Source organism: Rattus norvegicus, chromosome 6 (assembly GCF_021556685.1).
Source record: "Rattus norvegicus strain SHRSP/BbbUtx chromosome 6, alternate assembly SHRSP_T2T, whole genome shotgun sequence".
Lineage (NCBI taxonomy): Eukaryota > Metazoa > Chordata > Mammalia > Rodentia > Muridae > Rattus > Rattus norvegicus.
In genome coordinates, this window is record NC_141539.1 from 136,436,467 (window position 1) to 136,448,952 (window position 12,486).

Genomic DNA, 12,486 nt, shown 5'->3' on the forward strand with positions numbered 1-12,486 from the left:
TGAAGCCCCTGAAGTGACAAATGTGCCATAAGTGACTAGTAATAGATTAGATATTACTTAAAATTCATAGGTAGATCAACTGATAAGGGGGCTTCCCACCCGGCCTGACAACCTCAGTTTGATCCCTGGTACCCACAGGGTGAGAGGAAAACATTAACCCCCAAAAGCTGGTCCTTTGAACTCTACCCATACATGTGCGCAGGAGCATGCGTGCATGCACACGGATGCACACACACACACACACACACACACACACACAAACGTCATAAAAAAAGAAAGTGGAGTTATTTAAAATAAGAAAGAGGGGGATCCAAAGAAATGAACAGAGTACTGGTGAATCCCAGGAAACAGCAAGTGATGGGCCGAGTGTGAGCAACTAAAAGAGAAGAGCGGGCGGTTGGGGATTTAGCTCAGTGGTAGAGCGCTTGCCTAGGAAGCGCAAGGCCCTGGGTTCGGTCCCCAGCTCCGGAAAAAAAGAACCAAAAAAAAGAGAGAGAGAAGAGCGGGCAAGATGAAAGTCAGGGGACACATTGAGGAAATGTTAACAGGAGCTGGAGAGGCGGCTCATGGTTAAGAACGCCGGCTGGTCTTCTCCAGGACTCACGTCCGCCTCAGCATCTACACGGTGGCTCACAGTGAACTGTAATTCCAGTCCCAGGGAATGCAACATCGTCTCTGGCCTCCATAAACACTGTGAGATGCGTGGCATAGACGTACACACAGGCAACACACCCCTCACAAAATAAAAGTGAAAATTGTAAAGAAATGACAGCATTCAGAATGCCCAAGCTCAACATAACAGCGGAGAATGAATGCAGGAAAGGATGAGGGGGAAAGAATCCTTATCACCAAGGGCGGGGTCCTTGTCACCAAGGGCGGGGTTACACACGGGTCCAGCCGTTCTGGAAACAGTGTGGGGAAGTCTCAAAACACCTGGATCTAAATCTACCATATAACTCAGCTGTCCCACTCCTTGGCACACACCCAAAGGACTTGACATCCTAATCAGACGACACGGGCTCAGCCATGTGCCTTGCTGCTCTGTCACGCTAGCCAGGACATGGGGACAACCTCAATGTCCTTTAGCCAATGACTAAAGAGTGAAGATGTGGTAATATACACTATAGGATACTATTCGCCTGTGAAGAAAAATGAACTCGTGAGCCTGCAGACACAGGGATGCAACTAGAAAAGATCATATCGAGGGGGGTGATCCAGACCCAGGGTGATGGTTCGCATATGCTTGGCCCAAGGAATGACACTATTAGAAGGTGTGGCCCTGTTGGAGGAGGTGTGTCACTTAGGCTTAAGACCCTCTTTCCACTAGCAGCCTTCAGAGGAAGATGTAGAACTCTCAGCTCCTCCTGCACCATGCCTGCCTGGATGCTGCCATCCTCCCACCTTGATGATAATGGACTGAACCTCTGAACCTGTAAGCCCCAATTCAATGTTGTCCTTACGAGAGTTGCCTTGGTCATGGTGTCTGCTCACAGCAGTAACACCCTAACTAAGACACCCGGAAAGACAAACGTCACATGTTCTCTCTCATCTGAAGCTCCTCGCTCTAAATCTTCAGATGTAATAGGTGCAGCTCTCACCGCTCAGCAAGGAAACTTCTCTTTGCAACAGACAGAATGACAACGGCAACCAGTCACGACGCAGAGTCCTGGAGCCCAGTTCCAGACTCATACGTCTGCAACACGACTGACTCCCGAAGCCAAGGCTCAGGAGTCAGAGGGTGGAAGACTGTTAAGCAAGAGCCGGGGAACAGGCGGTTTGCTGTGAGATTGTCTCTTGGGAGCGTCAGAGGCTACACCCATAGAGTCTCACCAACACGACTGCCTAGACCCAAATGGAACAAGACAGTGACAGCAGACATGTTAAAGTGATGGGGTAGGGGAGGAGCCCACCAGGCTTCAACTCTACACAAGAACTGCGGGCAGCTGACAAAAGCCGAGAACAGGAGACGCCGCCTTCTCTGGGGAGAGCACGCCAAGTTGTTATCCATTATCAAATGTCCTGAAACACCTGTGGAAGTAACATTATGTAGACTGAGCAGGCTGTCCTTAAATATTTAAGAATACATACATACATACATACATACATATATATATATATATATATATATGTGTGTGTGTGTGCGCCATGAATTTGAAGGACAGGAGGGAATATGGAAGGGTTTTTAGAGAAAAGAAAAGGGAGAAATGGTGTAATTACATTTAATGTTAAAAAATAAAAGGAGCAAGTTAATAAAAATAAATAAATAAATAAATAAAAGGAGGACTGAAGAGACGGCTCAGTGGTTAAGAGCACTGACTGCTCTTCCCGAGGTCCTGAGTTCAATTCCCAGCAACCACATTGGTGGCTCACAACCATCTGTAATGGGATCTGACTCTCTCTTCTGGTGTCTAAAGAGAGTGATGGTGTACTCACATACATAAAATAAATAAACCTTTAAAAAATAAAAGTTAAAAGGGATAAAAGGAATAATGTTGTTGTTTTTCTCTGTGTAATCCTGACTGTCCTGGAACTTGCTCTGTAGACTAGGCTGGCCTTGAACTCAGAGATCTGCCTGCCCCTGCCTCCCAAGTGCTGGGATTAAAGGCATGTACCACCACTCCTGGCAAAAGGAATAATTCTTTTTAAATGTATTTACTTTATGTATATAAGTACACTGTTGGTGTCTTCAGATACAGCAGAAGAGGGCATTGGATCCCATTACAGATGGCTGTGAGCCACCATGTGGTTGCTGGGAATTGAACTCAGGACCTCTGGAAGAGCAGTCAGTGCTCTTAAAGAAATGGACAGTATTTTCCAAGCTTGCCCAAGACTAAATCCATAAATTCAAGACATTCAGTGAGAGACAAGGGCAAGAAACACAAAACCAGTCGCTGTTACTGCTGCCGGACATGTGAAATGAATGCTCACTCAAAAGCATTGATAAAGGCGAAAAGAAAACAGAAAAACAGCTAGAGAAGAAGGCGTTGGATAAGCATCGGCTGGAGGGATGGCTTGGGAGCAAAGAGTGTTCTTCTTCTGCAGTGTAGGACCAGAGTTTGGTTCCCAGCACCACATGGCCGCTCAAACCACCTGTCACTCCAACTCCAGGAGACCTGATGCCCTCTTCTGGCCTCCTCAGGCACCCCTATACATATATCCTCTCTCTCTCTCTCTCTCTCTCTCTCTCTCTCTCTCTCTCTCTCTCTCTCTCCACACACATACATTAAAAAACTATTTTAAGGGCATTAAATAAAGAAAAAAGGTTGACATCATTTTTTGAGCAACACTTTAAAGTACTAAAAGGAACATTTTTTTTTACTCAGCTAAAATACCTTTCAAAAACAGAGAAGAGGGGTGCTGGAGAGATGGCTCAGTGGTTAAGAGCACTGACTGCTCTTCCAGAGGTCATGAGTTCAATTCCCAGCAACCACATGGTGGCTCACAACCATCTGTAAAGAGATCCGATGCCCTCTTCTGGTGTGTCTGAAGACAGCTACAGTGTACTTATATATAATAAATGAATAAAAAAAAAACAGAGAAGAGAAAACATCAGCACTTCAGCTACATAAAACCTGCTATGAGACAAGAAAAAGGAAGCATCGCTGGCTTGGGGCTGTGCATCCTGTATTCTAGGTAACGATCTCTACCTTGCGTGGTCTCCTCTGCACAAAGACTGATGATTTCAGGTGGAAACCACGACGGGTGGATGACCTGACCCAGGCTTCTCAGAGGTCGCTTCAGCCTCATGACCCATCGAGTTGTGAAAATGTCGGATCGTGCAGACAGCCCAGTTGGTAAGCACTCACAAACACAAGGACATGCATTTGGTTCAGCAACGGGGAGAGGCAGAGACAGGAGGGCTAGCCTTCTTCTGTGAGTTCCAGGCCAGTGATAGGCCATTTGTCTTTTTAAAAACAGAAGTAGATAGCTGCTGAGAGGTGGTGCCCCAGGACCCAGGGCTCCTCTGGCCTCCACACGCATGTTTACACGTGCATGCGCACACACAAAGCGTGAAGGGCAGTCAGAAGCCTGTAGAGCCAGTCATGGTAAGAAAAATCATCGCACTGTACACTCCAGGGCTCTGGAAAAAATCCATTTCTTCTACCCATGACAGCTCTCCATTTCAAGGGCTCCCACAGCCTTGCTACTGGGTTAATAAAGGTGACTGTGTGGCCATGGATACCAAGAAACTATTCAACCCGACTTATCTGTCCATCAGAAAAATAGATGTTAGCTACGATATCAGAGAACCAAGTATGCACAACAACATTCCATTGTAAAACGATACTGGACCCAGATATCCGGAAGGAGCGAGTGAATGTCATGACTAGGTAGCAAGATGCCCGTGGTATTTGCTCCTAACTGTTTTGCAAACTCCTTTTACCTTGCAGCTATGACCTCATGGTCAGTCAACACAGGATGGGCCTGGAATAAGGATCGATCTGGGGGGTGAGGGGGGCTGGTTTCAGCCATTCAGTGATGACTGGACACAATGGGGTAAGTTCCTAAAAGACAATGTTGAGGAGAAATTCTCCCAGAAGGCAAAACTCCATGCTGATTCATAACTATGTGTTGTCCAACCAATCGGAGACTTTGAAAGATGCCCCCCTCCCAAATTGGGGGGAAGGAGGGGCAATTTGGATGTAGTTATCAGGATAGGCATAAAATGCCAGTCTGTGAGACTGAAGATCCATCAAGCAAGGCTTAGAAAGTAGGGAGGAGGCTCTAAGAATTCTCGAGGACAGGATGGCCCTTCTGAAGACACCAGCCGTCTCTCTCTCTCTCTCATCCCCCTCCACAGTGCTGTTCAGAAGACCCAGGTACACTTCCAAAAAACAAGGATGGAGTTCACAGACTCCCTTCACTAAGACTGGCATGGGCTTCCATCATGGCACGCAGCCCAGACTTCATCAACAGGGCCCCATGCTACGTTCGGATGAGGCTGTTCTCCATGTCCGTCCGTCCATCACACAGAGGACGGTGATTCACTGTCGGTGACTTGCCTTCCAGCCACATCACTAGTAGCACCACCGTGTTTGGGCTTTGAGAAAGCTTTATTTATCTATCACCATAGCAACACACACAACATCTCTGTGAGCTGTAGGATTCACTTTATGGAGAAGGAAGTATGGCAGAGAGCTCATGCCCATGAAATCTCCTGACTACCACATGCCTCACCACCAGGCCCATCCTACGGGGTGCGGCCTATTCCTTCCCCAGCAGGCAGTGCACCGGTGCCATTCCCCAAGAGTCCAGGAACCCAGCAGCGGAGGACGCCCTCCTGCTTAACACCAACTAACACAGGAATTTTGCCTTCCTTCCTGTGACCTTGGGCTAGTGTCCAAGAGAAGAATGCTTCCTTCAGGAAACTCAGTCACGTTGTGTCACGGTCCAGATGGATTACGGGATTACAGCCGAGGCTGCCCCTCCCCCGCCAGCCCTGCCCACCAAACCAACAGACCTAAGACCTCTCAGCCTCAACCACCAGGAGGACTGTGGGTTCAGGGGGCTCTTGTGCAGATCCGTGGATTTCAGGGAGGCACACCTCATACTTCTTGTTAATAGTTCTTACTTGCAGAAAGGGAAGAGTGCCCGTTAGAAATGGACCCTGAGGGGGAGTCAGGCCCTCAATGAACAAAAGTTCTAGTCATCTCTCCCTCCAATGCTGAGGAAAAGAGCTGCTATCCAGCCCCCACAGGGAGACAGGGCAGGCACTGTGGCAGCTTGAGTCTGAGGATTGCTTCCTGCTAGGCAGTTCCAACCACTTGCACACACCTTGTGCAAAGACTCGCGGTGATGTCAAGCCTTTGGCTTCAGGTAGATACAGTCCTGCTTGTCACCGTCGCCAGCGACTGGTAGTCAACTCTGTGGCAGCTGGAATTGACACATTTTCCTCCGTAGGACAAGGGAGAAGGCCGAAAGGCACAGGGCTGGGTGGTTTGCCTTTCCTCTATAGCTCCTAAATTCCATCATTCCCTCTTACTCTATTCTCCAAAGTGGGACTCCAAAGGGGGGGCTATGCAGGGAGACGCTAGTGTAACTTTAAGATTTATTATATATATATAATATATATATATATTATATATATATATACATACATACATACCGTGGCTGTCTTCAGACACTAGATAGAAGAGGGCATCCGATCTCATTACAGATGGTTGTGAGCCACCATGTAGTTACTGGGATTTGAACTCAGGACCTCTGGAAGAGCAGTCAGTGCTTTTTTTTTTTTTTTTTGGTTCTTTTTTTCGGAGCTGGGGACCGAACCCAGGGCCTTGCGCTTCCTAGGTAAGCGCTCTACCACTGAGCTAAATCCCCAGCCCCAGTCAGTGCTCTTAACCACTGAGCCATCTCTCCAGCCCTCTAGTAAAACTTTAATTTTTTTCAAAACCTAATTTTTTTTAGATTTATTTATTTTATGTACATGAGTACACTGTCGCTGTCTTCAGACACACCGGAAGAAGGCATCGGATCTCATTACAAATGGTTGTGAGCCACCGTGTGGTTGCTGGGAATTGAACTCAGGACCTCTGGCAGGGCAGTTGGTGCTCTTAACCTCTGAGCCATCTCTCCAGCCCTCAAAACCTATTTTTTAATGATGGTTCTTAAACACTTTAACTTCCTTTGTAGCCCACTGCCCACAAGAGGTATATAGGGGAGTGGGGGTTGAGGGGCAGAAGTAGACCTGTTTTAAAAAGTTCTTCGGAGTAACTCCAGTCTGTGTCGTCTGGAAATCGGCAGTTCAGTTCCCAGGTCAGCAGCGGCAGCTTGATCCACTCGCAAACACTTCACGGATACACCAGCAGCCCAGTTCAGCAGAGTCGGGATAGCAAACAGGAATCAGCAGCGGTGGCACTGCCCAGCAGAGACAGCCAGGCCTCAGCCGCAGCACAAGTCAACAGGAGAGACCCAGAGGGACAGAGGGACACCAGGAGAAGTACTCAGCTGGGCCTCTTTCAGGGAAGTGAAGGTCAGGGAAGGTGTGAGACCCACAAGTGTTGCTCTATAAGCAAGCCAAGCCCAGCCTCTGGCACTGTCCATTGAGTCCAAACATCACATGTCCTCCACGGGTCTTGTCTCACCACAGGTCTTGCCTTGGCACGTGCATCTGTCTCAGCTGACGTCACTCTGACAAGAGCCCAAGTCCGAGGAAGCAGCAAGAAGCTGCACGCCGCCAGAAGAGTTTTTGTGCGGGTTTTTCTCTCTATGGAGTCTGGACAAATACAGTTCAACTACACAATGTAAGGCGGACCAATATGTGTGTGTTGTTATCACAGAATCCTTTTTCACGTGCTTGCCTTAGCAGAACATCCTTCCACCTGTGTCTGCTTCAGCTAAACGTTCCTTCACGTGCTTGCCCCAGCAAAACACCATCCAATCGACTTTCCAAAGAACCTTTGGGTTTCCACTTCACTCTAGATTCAGTGGGTGTCCAGTAAGAGCATAAAGGCTGTTTTTACCCAGCAGCTGACCGTACAGCTTCCATTTGTCCCTTCCTTGAGAGCTCCTCTCTCTCAGACTATGACACCCTTCATTCAGTCACCCCATGGGACCTGTAGTGGGACCCAACACTTGTCCCATCTCATCCTTCCTGACCTGATCCTGTCCACACCCTGGTAAACAAGCCACTTGTGTGACCTCCTTGGTTCTCCTACATAGTATGACCTCTGCTGGGCTGCCTGCGGGAAAACAGAAGCCCAAGTGTCCATAGAGGTAGATGGACAGGACACTCAGGAGGTGGATTTCCGGCCGGGCCTGGTGGTACACATTCCTAACCCCAGCATCATGTGGCAGTTTGAACGAGAGATGTTTCCCACAGTCTTGGGCATTTGAATGTTTCGGTCCCCAGTTGGTGGCACCATTTCGGGGAGGCTCAGGAGAGAAGGCCTTACAGGAAAAAGTGTCCCACCAGGGCCTGGCCCAGTCTACTTCACGCTTGTGATTCAAGGTTCCTGCTCCTGCTGCCAGACATTCATGCTGGTGGACTCCTAACTTTGGAGAGCCATGAGCCCAAATAAAGTCTTCCTCCTGCAAGTTGCCTTGGCCATGGTGTTTTATCACAGCCATAGAAAAGTGACTACTTCAACTTGGGAAGCAGAAATATCAGAAGTTCATGGCCATTATTAGCTATAGATAAAGTTCCAGGCCCACAGGATACCAAAAACAAACAAACAACAACAACAACAACAACACCACACACACACACACACACACACACACACACACACACACAGAGGAGACAATAGAATTCCATATATCCCCTAATAACAGTGCAAAGTAATTCTTCTAACCAAACCAAGGCTCTGGAACTTGAGCTCCTGGAAGCCCTGCCTGGGTATAAGGCACATTGCAGCCAAGGGGCCAGACCATAAGCAAGGCATAAAGAAGTAAATATGAACAGGGTGGTAGTGGCGCACGCCTCAGGCAGATCTGTGTGAGTTCAAGGCCAGCCCGGTCTACAGAGCAAGTTCCAGGACAGCCAGGTCTACACAGAGAAACACTGTCTCAAAACCCAAACAAAACAAGACAAAACAAAACAGGTGGATCCAAGGGAAGGATGATAGGAAGGAAAGGGACAGTAGACCTGGAGGACAAGTAAAGAAATGTAAGAGGAGGGAGGTCTCTCTCCTACACTGACAGTGCCACTCTAGGGTCAAGCAGGAAGAACCCCTGTATAGGGCAGGTGCAGGCGTGTGAATGAAGTGGGAAGGCTAACCCTCAAAGGCCCGGACAAGAACAGATAGCCATTACCCAGTAAGAAGGGCCTCTTCCTTCCCATTCCTGGTTGGTCCCCAATCTCCTGAGATCCTGGCAGTGACACCCCTAGGCATCCTTTGCCAGGCTCCCTGGACCGCAGCTCTTCCTGAAGATGCATGGTCTTCTGGTCAACACCCCAGCTAACCACACTGAAGACTGAGGTTAGGGAGCACCAGCTGTGATCAGACACAAACGCCTGTGTTAACATTTATGTGAAGTTTCTGAAAATAGGCAGGGAGCTGCGAGAGGGATATGGGGAGCAGGGGATGGAAGGTGGGACAGAGGACCCCGGCATGTTTGGCAAGTCAGGTTTAAAAATGGGGGTCTCTGAATTCCTCCCCTTTGTTCAGCAGTGCGGTGTGGTGGAGCAGAGGGTGGAACCACGGAGCCATCATCATAGTAGCTAGGACCAAACTCATGGTCCGCAAAGGCAGAAAGTCCACCTGGGAAACCCCACCGGTTAGCTGGGGAAAGGGAGCCACACAGGGAACTGGCTTGGATTAGAGTTTGCCAGTGGGTCTTCCCAGGGCATCCCTGTCAGACAAGGACCCAGCACGGAACAACTGGCACCATCAGATGAGGCACATTCCAGAAAGATTTACAAAAAGCCCTAGGACGGAGGGTAGAGGTAGAGACCACATGGCGGTACAGAAAGAAGCTGTTGGTAGTATAGTTGTCACACCCATGCCCCAGGCTCGCCTTACCCTCTCTAGCTGCTACGTGTATGAAGGTGCCTGTGTGGATGCTATCACATCTGAGCCAGCTGTCTGGCTCATGGGTTCAGGTAATGTAGAGTTTGATGGGCGTCTAGGGGGAAGGAGGGGACAAGAAAGGCATTTACCCTCCAGGCTTCTTCCTTGTCATTGGCACCTGGCACTATCTAAGGAGTGAAGAGGTGACCCTCTGCTTCCAGGCCCCAATTTGTGCTACCTTCACTTCTTCCAGGCGAGGCAGTCTCAGGCTGGCATCCCCACCCCAGGACGCCTAGTGACCTATGCTGTCCTCTGCAAACATGCTACCAGTTGCTGCTGGTTTAGACGGAGCACAAGCCCTGCCCCTCCTAACCCCTTTCTCAGATCTCCTTGGAAAGCTCACTGCAGCCAGCAAGGTTGGCTGTGTCTAACAGCACAAGCCCAGCAATCCTGGAGGCTGCTTTCCGGGGACACTTTTGGGCTGTGTGAGGGCTCACTGAGGAGGCCCCCAGCTCCTCACTGACAAGGGAAAGAGGTCTCTGCGACAGTCTGTGAGGCTCCTGGAAATTCATAGGTGTGATCTGTAGCCACGGTGGGCACCGTCCACACAAGACAGCGCTAGAGTCACACAGGGGAGCCAGAGACAGTAACAAGGACAAAGCAGGGACGAGAGATGCTGATCAATGCAGCCTGACTGCAGGCGCACACACACACGCACACGCACACGCACACACACCCTGGCAGTCTGACCATCTCCACTGACATCCAGCAACAGCTTCAGAGAAGTTGCTGCCGATTGCCTCCTGACCTTGCTCTGAAACCTTCCATAGCTCCCACTCTCCTGGTGATGATGGGAGTTCTCGGGCTGTATTTAGGTCAAGGATTTCTCTTCCTGGCTGCAAACATTGTGTGCTCAATGCTTTGCAGGGCTCCACTCCAACCTGCATGAGATGGAGGGGGTGTGTGTGTCTGCCTCGATATCAGAAGAGCAAGCTGAGGTTTGGAGAGGGAAAGCTATGACTGGTCTGGAGCCCAGGCAGCCTGGTCCAACATACTATCCCGCCTTCCCCCAGAGCTGCAGGATGGTTTATTCTGAATGGGCTAATCTCTGGCCTCATGGGCTCTCTCTGACTGGTACACAGCCTACTCTCCTCCACACAATGCGGATAAGGAGTGAGTCTTGGAGAGACAAGCGGCCGGTAGCGGGCACAGAGCCGGAGGAAGAGCAGAACCTTTATCTAAGCCTGCGCGGCTGGGAGAGGCTGGAGTCGTCAGAGTACTCAAGGCTGGCTGGCTCAAACTTCCTGAGATATGAACTACCCAGGAAGGGCAGGATGAGCATCCTTGTCTTCCGGCCACCCACTCAGTGTGGTCTCCAATGGGGCCATGAGCGTCCCCGGGAACTTGTTAAACAGACCCCAAATCTACTAACCCAGAACCCTGTCGGGAGGTCGGGGACCCTTTGGTAGGCTCAGACTGAGAACCTGCCTCGACCTTCCCGCTTGTGGACTGAGCCAATAGGCTGTGGTGCGGCTTCCCTAACAGAGCTCCTCTGTCACCCTGAGAGCACACACCTTCCTCCACCTTTCTACCCGTGCCCCTTAGCAGCCTTTGGTGTGACGAAGAACTTCAGGTGGCTGACTTTGGAGAGGGAGAGGCTTACTATAGATCTTTTCTTTAGAGGATTCAAGTCAAGGTCACTTGGTGCTAGCTTTAGGCGTGTGGCAGCAGTGTATGTCACCATGTGGTATGTGACGCAGGGTGTAAAAGGAGAGGAGGTATCCTCACTTCATGGGTCCGGGTACCAAAAGGAGTGACAGGAGGGACCGGGCAGGCCCCAGATCTTCTTTGAAAGTACACCTCTGCTGGCCTCATGTCTATACACTGGGCTCCAGGCTCCTGTCCATAGCAACACTTGAGGGAGGCCCAAGGGAGTGTCTCAGGGACACTGCTCCACAGGGGAGAGGATTAGCAGGTTGTTCCCCATCTACTCAGTGAGTGGAGTCAGTCACCACCTGTCCTAGTTCACCTTCTATGATGCTAGGGACTCAGGGACTATGATGCTGAGATGGCTCAGTGGTGAAGAGCACCGGCCCCTCATCCAAAGGGCGTGGGTTCAATCCCCAGCACCCATGAGAAAGTTTACAACACCAAAAGAGTTCTGGGGGATTTGACCCCCTCTTCTGCCTTCTGTGTGCATCCAGGCAAGGAAGTGATGCACCCGTACCCATGCCAGTAAGAAACTCATACACATAAAGTAAAAATAAGTCTAAAAAGAGAAAAGAAACATTGACCCAAGCCAGCCTAGAGGAGGAAAGTGTTTACCACATACATTTTACAACTCCCAGGTTAGTTATCAGGGAGGGAAGTCGGAGTTATCAGGGCAGAAACTGAAGCAGAAGCCATAGAAGAATGCTGCTCTCTGGCTGTTCAACTTGCATACATGTACAACCTAGAACCATTTGCCCAAGGGCGGCACCATCTACAGTGGGTCAGGCCCTCTCATATTAACCATTACTCAAGAAAATGCCCTTCATGGACCATGCATGGTGGTACACATCTTTAATCCCAGGATCCGAGAGGCAAAGGCAGGTGGATCTCTGTGTGCTTGAGGCCAGCCTGGTTTGCAGAGCAAGCACAGCCAGGGCTGCGCGGAGAGAATGGAAGAGAATGCCCTCACAGATGCACCTGCAGGTCAACCCACTGGAGGCGATCCTGCAGGTCAGGATCCCTTTTCTCAGGCGTATCCATTGAGAGCAAAACTAATCAGGACATGTCACAGGGCTGGAAGATAACTGAAATGATGTCTTCATTTCATGTGTGGGGTGACATCCATGACAGCGTAGTGGCCACATCCATGTCAATATGGTGGCCATGTCCATTTTAGCATGGTGGCCACATCCATGACAACATGGTGATCACATCCATGACAACATGGTGGCCACATCCATGTCAATGTTTCCCTCATTACCACCAGAACGACTCTCACTCAGGACCATTTCTGGAAACCCGGGGTTGACATCTCTTCTGGGCT